We start from the raw sequence: 19,484 nt of genomic DNA on the forward strand, positions 1-19,484 counted from the left end.
GGTTTGGGGCTGTTTCAGTTAGCTTTAGGATGGTTGGTTTAGGTTGGTTGGTTTAGCTTGATTGCAGTCAGTTAGTTGGTGGCTTGAGGTGGTTTGGTGTCATTTAAATTTAGATTTCTGTTGTTTGGTTCAGGTGGTTTTTGCTATTGCTTGTTTTGAGGAGGCTGTTCGAGGTTGTTTTGGGAAGGTTCTTTAGGGTTGGCTGTTAAGAGTTTGCTTGTAGTGTTTTGGTGTAGGTATCTTGGTTCAGGTTGTTGAGGTTGTTGGAGACTGTTGTTTTGAGGCAGGTTGTTAGAGGCTGGTTCTTGAAGGCTGGCTGATTAAGGGTGGTTGGTTGAGGTTGGTTAGGTGAGGCGATTTTTGGCTGAGGTTATTGGATGTCTGTTGTGCTAGGTTGGTAATGAACGTTGGTTGTTTTAGGCGTAATGTTTGAAGGTGGTCTTGGTTAGGTTGTTTTCAGTGCTTGTTTGAGGTTGGCTTATGGTGCTTGCTTTAGCTCGTTGGTATTTAGGTTGTTGAAGCAATGTAAGTTGTTTTTTTTCATTAGGTGGCTTAGGGAGGTTGGAGTATACATGCGTCTTTAAGTAAGTTAGTTGAAGTAATTTTGCTTTGTGTTGTTTGGTTTGGTCAAAGTGTTTCTGTTTAGCTTCCTTTAGTTTAGTTAGTTGAATTGGGTTTTGATAGAGCAGAATAGTCAATGTTTTTTAAGTGTGTTTTAAGAGGGGTTACATTAGTTTTGGTGTTCTTGCATTAGTTTCGCCTGGTTTAGGTTGTTAGGTTTACAGTTGTTGATGCAGTTTGGTTTAGGATATTGAGAGTTGTTTTTAAAAGTTGAATTGGTTTGGGTAGTTCGCTTTCCATAGTTTCCTTTGGTTTCGGTACTCTGCTATAGATAGGGGTTTTATAGGGTGACGTTTGTTGTTTTAGGAAGGTTCTTTTGCTTGAGGTAGGTTGTTTTGTTTGAGGCAAGTTGTGTGCAGCATGAGGCCCGCTGTGGTAGAGCAGGAGCAGCAGGCACTGAGGCCAAAATGGTCCCAAGAAGCCTTGGCAAGGGGCCGTGCTAAAGTTCCCAGGCTTCCCAGAGTGCCCAAGTGCCTCTGACCTAATGGATCTTGGGGGCAAGAATCCTTACCGTGCCTGTCAGGACACCAGGGACTGCTTCAAATCACTGGGATCCCTGGCAATATCTCTATCTGCATCCTATTTCTTACCATTGCTGGCCCTGGCTCTGCAGGGGATGAAGACAGCGACCTCTGCAGTTCTCCTCCAGAAGTCATTCCCTTGCTCTTACCACTGCTGTTCAGCTCAGAAGGGTGTCCATCCAAAAGATGAATCTTGCAGCACAGATCCTCCAGCAGGCTCGTCCAGCCTCCAGTCTTCTCCTTCCTCACTACCCACCAAGGATTTCCACCAGCTTCTCAAGGGCTTCCTCGGGGATGTGTTGAGGCTGCCCCCGGGCCAGCTCTGGCAGTGGACACTGGAGGCTGCTCCTTTTTATCCTGCCCGGGGCATTGTGACCTCAGTGTTGCCGGGTGCTGGCATTGTGACATGGGGGTGACGGGGCACCTGTGTGCAGCCCCGCCCGCAGCAGCCCCGCCTGCCAGCCCCCTGCCCAACATCCTATGGAGGAAGCCTTTGGGGTGCTGCCGCGAGACAGTCCCTGTGCTCAGGAGGCTTCATTGTCAAATGCTGAAATAAATACCACTTGAGATCTGTTGAGGATCTGGCAGCTGTCAAGACACTTCTCCCTTTCAAAGAGATCCTGGCTGCATCTAACCAGCCATCTAACTGGTACAATCCATTTGGGGAAAATATTCAGAAGATACCATTTGTTTTGCGTGTTTTTGCGTGTGTTTTTTCTACTTTGATTTCTTGCATGCACAACGGAGAAATGCCAAAGTTGAAGTTGCTCGAAAAATGGATTTGCGTCCACCATCCTCTTGATTAATATTGCACTCAGTAATATTTAACACTCCTCGAGCACTTATAATGTGATACGTGGCGTTTGTGGATTTCAGTGGGACAGTTCCAGTTCCGCAGAAGACTGTTGTGTCTGATGGAGACAAGAGCAGCGGAATTTGGCCAGCTGACTCGGTGGGCCAGCAAAAGCATTAGCAGGCTTAGCACTCCCATTTTACTCCCATGCCTTGCGTCAGGCAATTACCAATTTTCTTTACTGGTGAAAAGAAGGTCTGGTAAGACTCTGTAGGAAACTGTAGCTGCATCATAAAGCAGACGGGACAGGAGTATCTCAAAACCCTAGTGATTGGGTTCCAAACCATGGCATCCAATTACGCTTTTCAACTAGAGCAAGGATAGCCCTTACCAGTAAACTCTGTTGCAGTGTCAAAAACTGAGGTCCTGTCTGCACCCCAATAGCATGGGAACACATGGCTTGTTGGGTGTGTGCAACTGCATTACTCTGCTCTTTATAGGATTTTTGTCCTCCTCCCGCTTTCCACAGTTGCTTGAGGCTGTTACGTACCATTCTCCTCCAGACAGACATAATTCCTGCACGTAAAGCAAAGATCGTTTCGGGAACAATTTACACTTGTGAAAGATTGTGAAGCCCCTGGGGAGTTGAATATCGTGATGCAAAACTGAGAGAAGAATGACAGACTTGGTGGCCGTGACATCTCAGACCCATAACGCTGAACTGTAGTTCTACAGCAGTAGCGCTGGAGTCTGTGCTCCAGTTTATGTAGCACTGTCCTAAAAGATTCAGGCTGTGCTAAAGGTAAGCAGTCTCCAGGATGCTCTGAAAAGTGTCAAAATACTGGGAAATATTTCATCGCTACGTTGTTTCCTTTTCACTGAGCTAAAGGGAGGTGGGGAGGAGGGGGAGACATGTTTAATAACATCCCACTACAGTTCTCTCTATGGGAACCACTTTGGAAATTTTCCTGGAAAAAAAACCAAGCCTGTAGCAGGCAGTCTCTTAGGATGATAGCTTCAGTCATTTTTGTATGCCTCATGCTGGAAATTGTGGTTTGAGAAATCTCAGTTCCTAGGTGTTTTGGTGTTAATTTCAGGTTTAATTTTTCTTAATCCCGGACATTTTCAGAAAAGTTTGGTCATTTCTTACAATAATCGGACAATACGGTGCTCATTTCAAAACACATTCAGAGGAGAGCCACCCATCTCAACGTATGCCGGCGGAGCTAAGTGAGCCAGGGGAATGGCAAGAGACTTCCCAGATCTGGGAACAAAACCTGTGCTTCATCCCCGCAATCTTAACCCTCGACAGATAATTGGCGCCCAATGTGGGGCGAGAGAAAGGGGTATATTTGGAGATTTTTGGCTTTTCTACTGCTCTGATGTACCTTTCAATTTTCTTGGCACAGTGCCAACTCTTAGAGTTGTGATACTCGCATGTCCGTTTGCTTTGGATATTATTTAGTGGTATTAAGGTAAAGGGAATTACATTGACTTAAAGATGTTATGGCATAAGTTGTATCAGTTATTTTCTACATTGTGCTCGCTGATCCCGTATCTGTGTTGATGTTTCTTTCTGAATCGAAGTATTCATTATGTAACAACAAGAAACTGGACAGCGGTCATGATGATATTGTGTGGTTTGGCATTGGTTTATTTCATTATACTGCAGCCGCTAATGGGGAAATGGGGAGAGAGGAGGTTAACAATACATCTGCCAGGGTTTTTATTGTCATCCCTGCAGCCTTAACCCTCGACAATTGCTTCTCCCAGTTGCATTTGTTCTTCATTTCTTTGACCATCTGCACAAATGTGCAAGAAGGAAGTGCAAAGTGCAGTTGTTTTGAAAGTCTTTTGTGCTCATCCAGTTGAGCTGGGTTCCCCTGGTGAAATAACTCCACATCTCCGACACTAGTGAGGCTCAAAGATCAAGCCCTCGCTCTGAAGCAAGACGTACTCCTCAACTGAATGCTTGCAAATCCTTCTGAGTTGAGAAATAAATGTTCCTATCCTATGGAATTGTTTTCCTTTTGGTACTCATTTCTAGAAATTCCTGAGCGGTTTCCCGTGTAAAAAAACATACTAAAATACAAGAACCTGAGAACAACAGTGCACCATCAGAGAGAAGGTCCGTCTGGCTCAATATTCTGTCTCCAAAGTGGCCAGTCATCAATGTCTACAGCAGAGCACATGAGCAGAGCCAGTCTACTTCTGCCAGGGTCTTGGGGGTGCTCCTAGGCCTCAGTGGCTGGGGCCAGGCTCCCCTGGGACCCCCACCCACCGCCACCGTCTCCTGCAAGGGCCCAGGGGACGTGGCTCCCTGCATGAGAATGTTGTCGGTGTGTGTGCCCGTCCCGTCTCTGCCCTGTCCCTTGCTGGGCCTGGGCCCTGCCCTGCCATGCCCTGCAGAGAGCTGCTCTCCTGAATGGAGCCCTCAGGGCTCGGTCAGGGCTTGTCACGCAGAACTGCAGGCACAACAGAGCAGAATTCTTCTCTTCTATATGCTGACAATGAGCCCAATAACCATGAGACAATTTGTCTGAAATGCCAGGGGGTCTTAGCTCCGTAAACACTTTCTAGTACACAAACCACAAATGATACAAGTCAAAACAGGATTTTATTTTAGGTTCTTTTATGTCATGTACTGACTCTGTTTACAGAGCCGATGCTCACAAGCATCACACAAGCTCGTGTAGCCAGGAGCAGGCTGATGCATTTTTGTATGCCTCATGCTGGAAATTGTGGTTTGAGAAATCTCAGTTCCTAGGTGGTTTGGTGTTAATTTCAGGTTTAATTGTTCTTAATCATAATTCAGAAAAGTTTGGTCATTTCCTACAATAATCTGACAATACGGTGCTCATTTCAAAACACATTCAGAGGAGAGCCACCCATCTCAACATATGCAAGGGGCTTGCCAGATGTGGGAAGAAAACCTGTGCTTTGCTCATCAAGCGAGGTGGTGAAGCCACCTCTGCTGTGTCAGTTCTGCTAGGAAGACGGATGCTGCTGCATCAAGGTAGACAGAAGTACATCCACCTCCTGAGATAGTCATGGATGGCATGCCTACGTGCGTGGGGATTCATGAGTTTGAGCAGCGTTTGGGGGTTTATTGCAGATTCTTTAGGAGCCAGTTTGTTGGAAATGGGGGAGTGGGGAAAAGATAAACCTATCTGTTCACTTACTGAGCTGGGTAGCAGTCACGCTGTTTCTCCTTGTCCATTTCTATTTAGGTTTGACTGAATTTATGGCAAGTGAGCAAAGGAGAGGATAGGGGAAGCTGATTCTGCAGCACCTGATGGGAAGAAGCTATCATCCTTGGACAGCAAGGAAGCACATGGTGGCAACCAGAGAAACTAGGAAGTGGCCAGAACCCAGGCAAAAGCTCAGGGGGTCTTTGCAATGCTTTGGGAAGTAAGATGAGGAGCAGGAACCAAACTGTGCACATGAGGGGTGGAAACAAAGCACTGGCATGCTCCTACTGCCAAAAGTAAGGTGGGACAAACAGCCAGCGAGGCCCCCTGGGTCTAACAGTGTCAAGCTGCAAACCAGATATACATCCCCTCTTTGTAGCCTCTTCCTGGTGACATGAGTACTGATTTTCAGGTATTTCATTCCTGTCTCAGCAACAGATGAGGTAGCCCTTACAGGAGTATTGGTCTTTGGGTTTTCTCCACTACTTTGCTTTTCTCTTGTTGGATGTCAGTATCCCAGGCATGAAGGAAGGAAGGCATCTCCTGGTACGGCGGAGCTTGCGCCTCAAGGGCGCCCTGGCTAAGAGTGGAGACATGATGCTAATCAGCAGTTTGAGTGTTATATTTTAGGCATTGACTGCCTGTTGTGGTTTATCCCCAGCCAGCAACTGAGCACCACGCAGCTGCTGCCTTCCCCCCTCAGTGGGATGGAAGAGACAATCAGAAGAGTAAAAGTGAGAAAACTCATGGGTTGAGATAAAGACTGTCCAACAGGTGAAGCAAAAGCCGTGCACACAAGGAAAGAAAAACAAGGGATTCATTCATTGCTTCCCATGGGCGCAGAGGTCTTCAGCAATCCCCGGGAAATCCAGGCTCCATCATGCATAACCATTACTTGGGAAGATAAATGGCATCACTCCAAATGTCCCCCCCTTTATATGCTGTATATGTACCTCTAAATGTCCCCCAGCTTTTTTATGCTGGACATGATATCTCACGGTATTGGATATCCCTTTGGTCAGTTGGGGTCAGCTCTCCTGGCTGTGTCTCCTCCCAGTTTCTGCTGCACCCCAAGCCTTTTTGCTGGTGGGGCAGTGCAAGAAGCAGAAAAGGCCTTGACCCTGTGTCGGCACTGCTCAGCAATAACTAAAAGATACCTCTATTTTCAACACTGGTTCCAGCACAAATCCAAAACATAGCCCCACAGTAGCTACTGTGAAGAAAATTAACTCTATCCCAGTCAAAGCCAGTACACTGCTGTCCCGAAAGTAGCGAATTGATGTTTCCCTTCAACTGACCTCAACATGCACGATATGTATCTGTTATAGTTATTTTGTGCTTTTAACTCATTCTGTGAGGCAAGACTTAGGATAAGGGTGTGCCACTGCTTCTGGTTTTGCAGCATTATTTAAAGATGTAATGAACTACGGATATTTTTCATTGACTTCCTAAAAAAAGATAAATGATAAATATCTGTATCCATAGATAAGGTGCCTTGAGTGTGAGTGCTAATGAGTAAGTCCAGTTGGTGCTACACAGAGGGCAGCAGTTCATAGAGACCACTGTGGAGCTGCTTTTCTGATAGTGGTTCTCTTTGTTGCATGAAAAGTTATCATGGTGTATTGCATCCTACTTCAAGAATGGCTGTGTTTGTCTCAACGGGACAATGCAGTTGGTCCATTAAAGGTTTCTGTTTGGTACAGTATGAGCAGGTAGAAGAAACCATGCCACAGAGCAAGTTTCTTGCTCTAAGTTTTGTTTAGAGTTCCTCTAGTCACATGGGTTACCCTTCTGACTACGGAGTGAAGACGCAAGTGTTGGAATGTATATTTTCTACCTTATATTTCATTTGGATGTTAAGAACTTGATACTTTTGTGTGGAAAGGGAGATTTTTTTAGAAGTATTTAAACCTCTAGTAATAAAAACGCATTGTGCGTATTCACACGAAATGCTTCTCACACTTGGTAGTTCTTAATTTTTAAGCAAAATCAGGAAAGAAGCATCCAGACAAAATAACAAGGTGAATTGTTGTCCTGGTTTTGCTAAAAGAAAACAAGTTTCTCTTTTAGTGAATTTTGCCTGTCATGCCTTCATATTAGCTGCATTTTCCTGGAGAACCATATACATGTTTTGGTAAACCCAGCAATGGAATGCAAACTTATTGATAAGTACGGATGGACATCTCACGAGAGGGGTAACGAGAAACCGGTGACCAAGAGACTGACCAATTGTGTATAACATTCCATTCACGTGAACACTTCATATAAAAGTGGGAGATCACGAGGATCTCGTCCCTTTTTTCCCTTTCCCTTTTTCCTCATGGCTGACATTAGGAGAGGACCTTGCTGGTTGTCCCTGCAAACTGAGGCCTAGTGACAGACTGAATCCAGCTCTGGTTGGCTACAGAGTCTAATCCAGGACTTTGGGTGCTAGCTCTGCAATTTCTGAGACTTTCAAGATTGGTGTTGTATATTTTGTATTATTTTCTCTATTCTTATTAGTAGCATTAGTAAAACATCTTTGATTTTTCCAACCCTCTTCTCTCTGTTCTTCTTTCCCTCCCGATCACCTGTCCTGAGTGGGAAGGGGGGAGAGGGAGGTGCAAAAAGGGGAAATGGGGGGAGAGGAGGTTAACAATACATCTGCCAGGGTTTTTATTGTCATCCCCGCAATTTTAAGCCTCGACAGATAATTGGTGCCCAACGTGGGGCGAGAGAAAGGGGTAAATTTGGAGATTTTTGGCTTTTCTACTGCTCTGATGTACCTTTCAATTTTCTTGGCACGGTGCCAACCCTTAGAGTTGTGATACTCGCGCGTCGGTTTGCTTTGGATATTATTTAGTGGTATTAAGGTAAAGTGAATTACATTGACTTAAAGATGTTATGGCATAAGTTGTATCAGTTATTTTCTACATTGTGCTCGCTGATCCCATATCTGTGTTGATGTTTCTTTCTGAATCGAAGTATTCATTATATAACAACAAGAAACTGGACAGCGGTCATGATGATATTGTGTGGTTTGGCATTGGTTTATTTCATTATACTGCACCCGCTAATGAATTTCTACTCGCTTCTGCTTTACCTTGAAAAACCTCCAGGAGGGATTAAAGAGCAGAATGGCTCTATATTTGCTAATTGGTCAAGCGAATCTTTAGAAAGGCTGACTAACCATTCTTTTGTGTTTTCACTAGGACAGTTTGCAAATGCTTTAGAGAGCTTTGAATATCCTTGGAGCTTTGATAGAACTGTGATGGTGTTATCTGGTTTGCTGAATGTGTGTCAGTTTGTGTTACTGTTAAGAGAAATGAAGTTCAACAGGAGGTTTACATCTCTTTTTAGTCCTGAGATTTGCGATGTATCTTCGGAAGCTTTAGCAAAAAGCACTCCTAGCCGCTCGAGAAAAGGCAAAACAGCCAAAGCTACCACTGCAGCCACTGCCCCCCCAACCGCGCCTTCACAGGCTGAAGCTACAGCTCCTCCGCAGAGCTCCTCTGCCAAGATCGCTGCAGATAACGTTACTTCTCCAGCCTCAAAGGCTAACAAGGCAGCCCCCCCGTCTTCACACACTGGGCACTGTTGCTGCTGTAACCACAGCAATCACTGTGACAGTCATTCAGACTCTCAAAATGAATCAAATGATGGTGAACCCATATCAGCATCAGTTGCTGGTTGTAAGAAAGTCACTAGAAGGACTACTCGTGCAGCAGATGATGGCACAGGGCCAACATCAACCCAAGGGGCACCATAAGCGCAGGGAGGAGATGAAGTGACCACCACTCGGTCCTTTTCTCCAGGTGAGCTGAGAGATCTGCGAAAAGACTTTAGTCGTTGTGAAGGCGAGAATATTTTAACCTGGCTGCTCTGATGCTGGGACAATGGGGCAGAAACAATTGAATTAGAAGGTGGTGAAGCCAGGCAGCTGGGATCTCTGTCAAAAGATTCCACCATTGATAGGGCAATTTCAAGAGAGTCTAATGCCACTACTCTCTGGACCCGACTCCTGGCAGCTATGAAAGTCAGATTTCCCTACAAGGAAGATTGTATATCCAAGTTAGGGAAATGGAATACTATGGAGAGAGGTATCCAGTTCCTGAGAGAATTAGCTGTGTGAGAGATCATCTATTTTGGACCAAACAGCCAAGAGAGGACAGACCCAGCTAGAATCAATTGTACACGACCTCTGTGGCACAGGTTTGTACAAAGTGCACCACCTGCATATGCTAAGTCATTGGCAGGAATGGTCTGATCAGCTGGAGGTGTACAAAATATTACTGAAGTAATTGAGCAGCTCCGGAACTTTGAGGACAGCCTTGCTGGTTCTCTACGGGCTTGTGTCTCTGCTGTGGAGAAACTATGTGAAAAATCTGATGACCGGTTTGAAAAGCTGTTGTAAGAAATCAAAGAACTCAGAGAAGACACATACCATTCACGACCTGCACAAACCTACGTTTCAGCTATTAGGAGAAGGCGTTTCCAATCTCAAGAGAGAGGGCAGAGGCAGCCCACAAAAAGAGGTTCACTGTGGTTCTTCCTACATGAGCACGGAGAAAACATGAATAAGTGGCATGGAAGACCTACCTCAGAACTTCAAGAACGAGTACGTGAGATAAAAGGAAAAACTCCTAGGAAGGTGGCTGTTCCAGTTTACAAAAGGAGCAGAAGAGATTCTGATGCTCTTGAAGGAATCTCTAATTCACACCCAGAGACTGTGCAAAACAGGAATTAGCGGTGCCCTGCCTCCAGCCAGGTGGAGGAAAGGGATAACAGAGTTTATTGGACTGTACAAATACTATGGCCTGGTACAACACACCCGCAGGAGTACAAAGCTTTAGTGGACACTGGTGCTCAGTGCACAATAATTCCTTCTAATTACAAAGGAACGCAATCCATCAATATTGTTGGAGTGACTAGGGGATCCCAGGAACTGACTGTTGTAGAGGCTGAAATGAGCCTAACTGGAAAAAACGGCAAAAGCATCCCATTGTCACTGGTCCAGATGCTCCGTGCATCCTTGGCATAGACTACCTCAGGAGAGGGTATTTTAAGGACCCAAAATGGTATAGGTGGGCATTTGGTATAGCAGCTGTGGACACTGAGAAAATTGAACAGCTGTCTGATTTGCCTGGTCTTTCAGATGACCCTTCTGTTGTAGGACTGCTGATGGTTGATGATCAACAGGTGCCAATTGCTACCACAACGGTGCATCGCCGGCAATATCGCACCAATCGAGACTCTTTGATTCCTATTCAGAAGCTGATCCGTCAATTGGAAAGCCAGGGTGTGATCAGTAAGACTCGCTCACCTTTTAACAGCCCCATTTGGCCAGTGCGAAAGTCTAGTGATGAGTGGAGACTAACCGTAGACTATCGTGGCCTGAATGAAGTTACACCACCACTGAATGCTGCTGTGCCTGACATGCTGGAACTGCAATTTGAACTAGATTCAAAGGCAGCGAAGTGGTATGCTACAACTGACATTGCTAATGCATTTTTCTCTATTCCTGTAGCAGTAGAGTGCAGGCCGCAGTTTGCTTTCACCTGGAGGGGCATCCAGTACACGTGGAATCGCTTGCCCCAGGGGTGGAAACACAGTCCTACCATCTGCCACGGACTGATCCAGACCACGCTGGAGCAAGGTAAAGCTCCAGAACACTTGCAATATATTGATGACATCATCGTATGGGGCGACACAGCGAAAGAAGTCTTTGAGAAAGGTGAGAGAATAATTCATATTCTTTTGGATGCTGGTTTTGCCATAAAACAAAGCAAGGTCAAGGGACCTGCACGAGAGATCCAGTTTTTAGGAATAAAATGGCAAGATGGCCGTCGTCAGATCCCAGTGGATGTGATCAACAATATTGCAGCAAAGTCTCCACCTACTAATGAAAACGAGACACAGACTTTCTTGGGCGTTGTAGGTTTTTGGAGAATGCATATTCCTGACTACAGCCACATTGTGAGCCCTCTCTATCGAGTGACTCGTAAAAAGAACCAATTTGAGTGGGGCCCTGAACAACGACAAGCCTTTGAACAAATTAAGCGTGAGATAACTCATGCGGTGGCCCTTGGACCAGTTCAGACTGGACTAGATGTTAAAAATGTGCTCTACACTGCAGTCGGAGATAATGGACTTACTTGGAGTCTCTGGCAGAAAGCACCAGGAGAAACCCGAGGTCGACCCTTAGGTTTTTGGAGTCAAGGATACAAAGGATCTGAGGCCAACTGTACTCCAACTGAAAGAGATACTAGCAGCGTATGAAGGAGTTCGAACTGCTTCAGAAGTGATCGTCACTGAAGTACAGCTCCTCCTGGCACCTCGACCGCCGGTGCTGAGCTGGATGTTCAAAGGGACGGTTCCCTCTCCACATCATGCAACCGAAGTTACATGGAGTAAATGGATTGCATTGATCACGCAACGAGCTCGAATTGGAAATTCCAATCGCCCAGGGATCTTAGAAGTGATTACAGAGTGGCCAGAAAGTAAAGACTTTGGGATGTCTCCAGATGAGGAGGAAGTAAAACGTGCTGAAGAAGCACCACCATATAATACTCTTTCAGAGACTGATAAGCAGTATGCACTGTTCACAGATGGATCCTGTCGTCTTGTAGGAAAACATCAAAGGTGGAAAGCTGCTGTGTGGAGTCCCACACGACAAGTTACAGAAGCCACTGACGGACAAGGTGAATCCAGTCAGTTTGCAGAAGTGAAAGCCATCCAGCTGGCTTTGGACATTGCTGAACGAGAAAAGTGGCCAATACTTTATCTCTATACTGACTCATGGATGGTAGCAAATGCCTTGTGGGGGTGGCTACAGCAATGGAAGAAAAGCAACTGGCAACGCAGAGGTAAACCCATTTGGGCTACCACACTGTGGTAAGACATTGCTGCTCGGCTAGAGAGCCTGCCTGTGAAAGTTCGTCATGTAGATGCTCATGTACCTAAAAGTCGAGCCACTGAGGAACATCTAAACAATCAACAAGCGGATCAAGCTGCTAAGACTAAAGTAGCTGAGGTGGACTTGGACTGGCAACATAAAGGTGAACTTTTCCTAGCTCGGTGGGCCCACGATGCTTCAGGGCATCAAGGTAGAGATGCAACATATAAATGGGCTCACGATCGAGGAGTGGATTTAACTACGGACACTATTTCACAGGTTGTTCATGAATGTGAAACTTGCGCCGAAATCAAACAAGCGAAACGGTTAAAACCTGTATGGTATGGGGGGCGATGGTTAAAGTATAAGTATGGAGAAGCTTGGCAGATTGATTATATTACACTTCCATAAACACGTCAAGGTAAGCATTATGGACTTACAATGGTGGAAGCAACCACTGGGTGGTTGGAAACATATACCATACCTCATGCTACAGCCCAAAATACTATCTTGGGCCTTGAAAAGCAAGTCCTTTGGTGACACGTTATGCCAGAAAGAATTGAATCAGACAATGGTACTCATTTCAAAAACAGTATGATAGACTGTTGGGCCAAAGAACATGGTATTGAGTGGGTATATCATATTCCATATCATGCACCAACCTCTGGGAAAATTGAAAGGTACAATGGTTTGTTAAAAACTACCCTAAAGGCACTTGGTGGTGGAACCTTTAAAAACTGGGATTCACATTTAGCAAAAGCCACTTGGTTGGTCAACACTAGGGGATCAACCAATCGAGCTGGGCCTGCCCAATCAGAAATTCTTTGTACTGTAGAAGGAGATAAAGTCCCTGTAGTACACATGAAAAATATGTTAGGAAAGGCAGTCTGGGTTGCTCCTGCCTCAGGCAAAGGCAAACCCATTCGTGGGATTGTTTTTGCCCCAGGGACCTGGCAGCACCTGGTGGGTGATGCTTAAGGATGGAGAAGTTCGGTGTGTACCTCAAGGGGATTTGATTTTAGGTGAAAATATGCAATACTGAACTGCATTATGTGAATTGCCATACTAATAGTGTTTAATAAGTGTTTTTCAGATCAAGACAGTGATGATGAAACCAGAGCTACCTTCTTTGAGTGGCGCCTGACAACTTCTTTGAAGTTGATGTCTTTAACCCACAAACAGTGATCATGAGATGCACTTGTACCATTTTTCCTTTCCTGGGAGACTGTTGTGACAAAATGAACTTAATGGACTTTTCAAAGGATGGTCCGCTGATTAATTACTCCTGTGTATCTATGTACATATGTATATAAGTGTATATATATATATATAGTAGTAGTGATTAATTAGATTGTATTGATAGATTGTATTGATAAAGCTTAAGTATTCAGTGAATGGCATATTATAAGGGATAGAATGTCCTGGTTTTGTTAAAAAAACCAAGTTTCTCTTTTAGCGAATTTTGCCTATCAGCTAAAGCCTTCATATTAGCTGCATTTTCCTGGAGAAACATATACATGTTTTGGTAAACCTAGCAATGGAATGCAAACTTATTGATAAGTACATATGGACATCTCGCGAGAGGGGTAACGAGAAATCGGTGACCAAGAGACTGACCAACTGTGTATAACATTCCATTCAGGTGAATACTTCATATAAAAGTGGGAGATCACGAGGATCTCGTCCCTTTTTTCCCTTTCCCTTTTTCCTCATGGCTGACATTAGGAGAGGACCTTGCTGGTTGTCCCTGCAAACTGAGGCCTAGTGACAGACTGAATCCAGCTCCGGTTGGCTACAGAGTCTAATCCAGGACTTTGGGTGCTGGCTCTCCAGTTTCTGAGACTTTCAAGATTGATGTTGTATAATTTGTATTATTTTCTCTATTCTTATTAGTAGCATTAGTAAAACATCTTTGATTTTTCCAAGTCTCTTCTCTGTGTCCTTCTTTCCCTCCTAGTTGCCTGTACTGAGTGGGAAGCGGGGAGAGGGAGGGGTAAAAGGGGGAAATGGGAAGAGAGGAGGTTAACAATACATCTGTCAGGGTTTTTATTGTCATCCCCGCAGCCTTAACCCTCGACAGTTGTTTCTGCCAGTTGCATTTGTTCTTCATTTCTTTGACCATCTGCACAAATGTGCAAGAAGTAAGTGCAAAGTGCAGTTCTTTTGAAAGTTTTGTGGTCATCCAGTTGAGTTGGGTTCCCCTGGTGAAATAACTCCACATCTCCGACACTAGTGAGGTTCAAAGATCAAGCCCTCGCTCTGAAGCAAGACGTGCTCCTCAGCTGAATGCTTGCAAATCCTTCTGAGCTGAGCAATAAATGTTCGTATCCTATGGAATTGTTTTCATTTGGTACTCATTTCTAGAAATTCCTGAGCGGTTTCCCGTGTAAAAAAACATACTAAAATACAAGAACCTGAGAACAACAGTGCTCCATCAGAGAGAAGGTCCATCTGGCCCAATACCCTGTCTCCAAAGTGGCCAGTAATCAATGTCTACAGTAGAGCACATGAGCAGAGCCAGTCTACTTCTGCCAGGGTCTTGGGGGTGCTCCTAGGCCTCAGCGGCTGGGACCAGGCTCCCCTGGGACCCCCACCCACCGCAACCATCTCCTGCCAAGGGCCCAGGGGACGTGGGTCCCTGCCTGAGAATGTTGTCGGTGTGTGTGCCCGTCCCGTCTCTGCCCTGTCCCTTGCTGGGCCTGGGCCCTGCCCTGCCCTGCAGAGAGCTGCTCTCCTGAATGGAGCCCTCAGGGCTCAGTCAGGGCTTGTCATGCAGAACTGCAGGCTCAACAGAGCAGAATTCTTCTCTTCTATATGCTGACAATGAGCCCAATAACCATGAGACGATTTGTCTGAAATGCCAGGGTTCTCAGCTCCGTAAACACTTTCTAGTACACAAACCACAAATGATACAAGTCGAAACAGGATTTTATTTAGCTTCTTTTATGTCATTTACTGACTCTGTTTACAGAGCCGATCCTCACAAGCATTAACACAAGCTCGTGAAGCCAGGAGCAGGCTGATGCATTCTTCAGTTCAGCTTGAAGAAACATCCCTTGCAGTCTGGCAAAGGCAAGTTACAGAACTGCAAGAGCAGCAGCAGGAAGAGAGACCAAGCTGTCCCTGGTTCCTGAAGAGGGAGAGTGAGAGGTATGAGGATCAGGAGTGACCTCGCACAGAAGAAGGAGAAAAGAAGAAGAAAAGAAGAAGAAAAGAAGAAGAAAAAGAAGGAAAGGAGAAGAAAGGAAGAAGAAAGGAAGAATAAGAAGAGAAGAAGAAGGAAGAAGAAAGGAAGAGAAGAAGAAAAGAAGAAGAAAAGAAGAAAAGAAAAGAAGAAGAAAAGAAGAAGAAAAGAAGAAGAAAGGAAGAAGAAAGGAAGAAGTAGTAGTTGTATTAGTACTAGTACTGGTTGATATTGTGAAGGTATTTTCCAAACTGTGGCATATAATGATGGCAAGCAGACGTTTTCCTTTTGAAAGCTTGCTAAGCTCTTGTGCTTCTTGGCCAGTGACACCTAACTAGCTTTCTTGTGCCTGAGCGACATAGTGTTCCACACTGGGAGGGCTGAAAATGGTAGATGCAGATGGCGCAGCAAGCCAGGAGACCTTCCAAGCACAGGCTGTTTTGCAGCAGCCAGAGCCCTTGGGGATATGGAATCCAGGGAAAAGAAAAGCTGGCCCCTGCTGCAAAGTTAACTCTGGGTAACACAGCCTGAGAGAGCCAGGGGCTGTGCTCAATGCTACGCAGCACAAGAAGTAACTCGTAGGAGCACCCTTGGGACCCACCCTGGAACTCCAAGAAGCTTTCTCCCCCCAGCTGCAGGGCAGGAAGGCCATCTTCCTGATGCTTGAGCAGCAGGCAGGAACCGAGCCAAAGGAACTGAGGAGCTCTGCAAAGTGGTCATGCTCAATGCTGCAGAGGAAGGCGAAAAACCCCCGGGGACCAGGGCCAATCTGCCTCGGGGGAAAATTCCTTCCTGACCCCAATGCTGGCGATCGGCTGTTCCCTGAGCATGTGAGCCAGACCTGGCTCCTTGTCCCACAGGCTGGTCATGCCTCCCAGGAGCTGCTCAAGCCCTATCCTCCCTTGACTTGAAGCCAGATCAGGGGCTTCCAAGAAAGCAAAAGTGCCTCTGGCCAGATTGACCTCGGGGGCAAGAATCCTTCCCATGCCTGTCAGGGCAGGAGGTTGAGGCTGCCTGGTCTGCTGGTTGTGGCTGCTTTCCATACGGTTGTTTTCAGTTGTTTTTTATACTTTGTGATAGGTTGCTTCTAGGTTGTTTGCAGGTTGGTTGTTTCTACCTTGTTTGAAGCTCCTTGTTTTGAGGGTTGATTGACGTTGGTTGCTTTAGCTGGCTTTCCCCGAGTTGTTTAAGGGTGTTTTGTTGAGGCTGCTTGTTTGCAGGTTGTGTGCTTGTAGGCCATTTAAGCATGGTTGGATTCGGGCTGTGTCAGTTGGCATTAGGTTGATTGTTTTAGGTTCCTTGCTTTAGGTTTGTTGGTTTAGCTGCTTAGGTGTGTTAGGCTTGTTAGGTTTGTGGTGGCTTGAGGTTGTCTGGAGTCATTTTAATTGAGATTTCTGTTGTTTGGTTCAGGTGTTTTTTGATATTGCTTGTTTTGAGGAGGCTGGTTGGTGTTGTTTTAGGAAGGTTCTTCAGAGGGTTGGTTGTTCGAGTTTGTTTTTAGTGTTTTGGTCTAGATATGTCGGTTCAGGTTGCTAAGGTTGTTGGATGGTGCTGCTTTGATGCAGGTGGTTAGTGGCTGGTTCTTGAAGGCTGGTTGGTTAAGGGTGGCTGTTTGAGGTTGGTAGGTGAGGTGATCTTTGGCTGAGGTGTGTTGTGCTAGGTTGGTAATGAAGGTTGGTTGTTTTAGGTGCAATGTTTGAAGTTGGTCTTGGTTAGGATGTTTCCAGTGTTTAGCCTGAGGTTGGCTTAGGGAGTTTGGTTTAGGTTGTTTCAGTTTAGGTCATTGGATTTAGATTGTTTAGGTGGTTTAGGTGTTTTATGTTGGTTCTCCTTGGTAGGCGGCTTAGGTAGGCTAGAGTGTACATGTGTCTTTAGGTAAGACAGTTGAAGCAGATTTGCTTTCTGTTGTCTAGGTGAGCTGAAAAGTGACTGTTTAGCTTGGTTTAGCTTGCTTGGTTGAATTGGTTTTGGCTTTGAGTTGTTTAGGTTGGTTGAAATCTTTCTGTTTAGCTTGCTTGGTTGAGTTGGTTATGGATAGGGCAGAATAGCTAGTAGTTTTTAGGTTTGTTTTAAGAGGGGTCACTTTAGCTTGAGTTGGTAGGCATTAGTTTAGCCTGATGTAGGTTGTTTGGTTTACTTTGGTTGGTGCTGTTTGGTTTAGGATTGTTTAGGTTGTTCTAGTTCAGTTGGTTTGGGCAGGTCGACATCCATAGTTTGCTTTGGTGACGGTTCTCTGGTTCGGGTAGGGATTATTTTGGATTACGTTGGTTGTTTTAGGTAGGTTCTTTTGCTTGAGGAAGGTTGATTTGTTTGAAGGGTTTCAGTGGGGCTCGAGACCCACTTTGGTAGAGCAGGAGCAGCAGGCACTGAGGCCAACGTGGCCCCAAGAAGGCCTGGCAAGGGGCCGTGCTCAACACTGCAGAGGAAGGAAGCAAGCCCCTGGAGGCACTTGCTGGCCCACCTGGGGAAAAAAGCCTTGGTGCTTGCCAGCTGCAGGGTACAAGAGGTCATCTTGCTGATGCTTGAGCAGGTTTGAGATTTTGGTGCTTGAGCTTTTGATTTAGCTTAGTTGAGGCTGCTTGCTTGGCTGGTTGAGGCTTGTTTCCACATGGTTGGTTTTGGTTGCTTGTTATACTTTGTAATAGGTTGTTTCTAGGTTATTTGTAGGTTGGTTATTTCTACCTTGTTTGAAGCTCTTTGTTTTGAGTGTTGTTTGACGTTTGTTGCTTTAGCTGGATTTCTCTGAGTTGTTTGAGGGTGTTTTTCTGAGGCTGGTTGTTTACAGGTTGTGTGCTTGTAGGCCATTTGGGCTTGGTTGGTTTGGGGCTGTTTCAGTTGGCTTTAGGATGGTTGGTTTAGGTTGGTTGGTTTAGCTTGATTGCAGTCAGTTAGTTGGTGGCTTGAGGTGGTTTGGTGTCATTTAAATTTAGATTTCTGTTGTTTGGTTCAGGTGTTTTTTGCTATTGCTTGTTTTGAGGAGGCTGTTCGAGGTTGTTTTGGGAAGGTTCTTTAGGGTTGGCTGTTAAGAGTTTGCTTGTAGTGTTTTGGTGTAGGTATCTTGGTTCAGGTTGTTGAGGTTGTTGGAGACTGTTGTTTTGAGGCAGGTTGTTAGAGGCTGGTTCTTGAAGGCTGGCTGATTAAGGGTGGTTGGTTGAGGTTGGTTAGGTGAGGCGATTTTTGGCTGAGGTTATTGGATGTCTGTTGTGCTAGGTTGGTAATGAACGTTGGTTGTTTTAGGCGTAATGTTTGAAGTTGGTCTTGGTTAGGTTGTTTTCAGTGCTTGTTTGAGGTTGGCTTATGGTGCTTGCTTTAGCTCGTTGGTATTTAGGTTGTTGAAGCAATGTAAGTTGTTTTTTTTCATTAGGTGGCTTAGGGAGGTTGGAGTATACATGCGTCTTTAGGTAAGTTAGTTGAAGTAATTTTGCTTTGTGTTGTTTGGTTTGGTCGAAGTGTTTCTGTTTAGCTTCCTTTAGTTTAGTTGGTTGAATTGGGTTTTGATAGAGCAGAATAGTCAATGTTTTTTAAGTGTGTTTTAAGAGGGGTTACATTAGTTTTGGTGTTCTTGCGTTAGTTTCGCCTGGTTTAGGTTGTTAGGTTTACAGTTGTTGATGCAGTTTGGTTTAGGATATTGAGAGCTGTTTTTAAAAGTTGAATTGGTTTGGGTAGTTCGCTTTCCATAGTTTCCTTTGGTTTCGGTACTCTGCTATAGATAGGGGTTTTATAGGGTGACGTTTGTTGTTTTTGGAAGGTTCTTTTGCTTGAGGTAGGTTGTTTTGTTTGAGGCAAGTTGTGTGCAGCATGAGGCCCACTGTGGTAGAGCAGGAGCAGCAGGCACTGAGGCCAAAATGGTCCCAAGAAGCCTTGGCAAGGGGCCGTGCTAAAGTTCCCAGGCTTCCCAGAGTGCCCAAGTGCCTCTGACCTAATGGATCTTGGGGGCAAGAATCCTTACTGTGCCTGTCAGGACACCAGGGACTGCTTCAAATCACTGGGATCCCTGGCAATATCTCTATCTGCATCCTATTTCTTACCATTGCTGGCCCTGGCTCTGCAGGGGATGAAGACAGCGACCTCTGCAGTTCTCCTCCAGAAGTCATTCCCTTGCTCTTACCACTGCTGTTCAGCTCAGAAGGGTGTCCATCCAAAAGATGAATCTTGCAGCACAGATCCTCCAGCAGGCTCGTCCAGCCTCCAGTCTTCTCCTTCCTCACTACCCGCCAAGGATTTCCACCAGCTTCTCAAGGGCTTCCTCGGGGATGTGTTGAGGCTGCCCCCGGGCCAGCTCTGGCAGTGGACACTGGAG

The sequence above is a fragment of the Patagioenas fasciata genome, chromosome 2 (assembly GCF_037038585.1).
Source record: "Patagioenas fasciata isolate bPatFas1 chromosome 2, bPatFas1.hap1, whole genome shotgun sequence".
NCBI classification, from domain to species: domain Eukaryota; kingdom Metazoa; phylum Chordata; class Aves; order Columbiformes; family Columbidae; genus Patagioenas; species Patagioenas fasciata.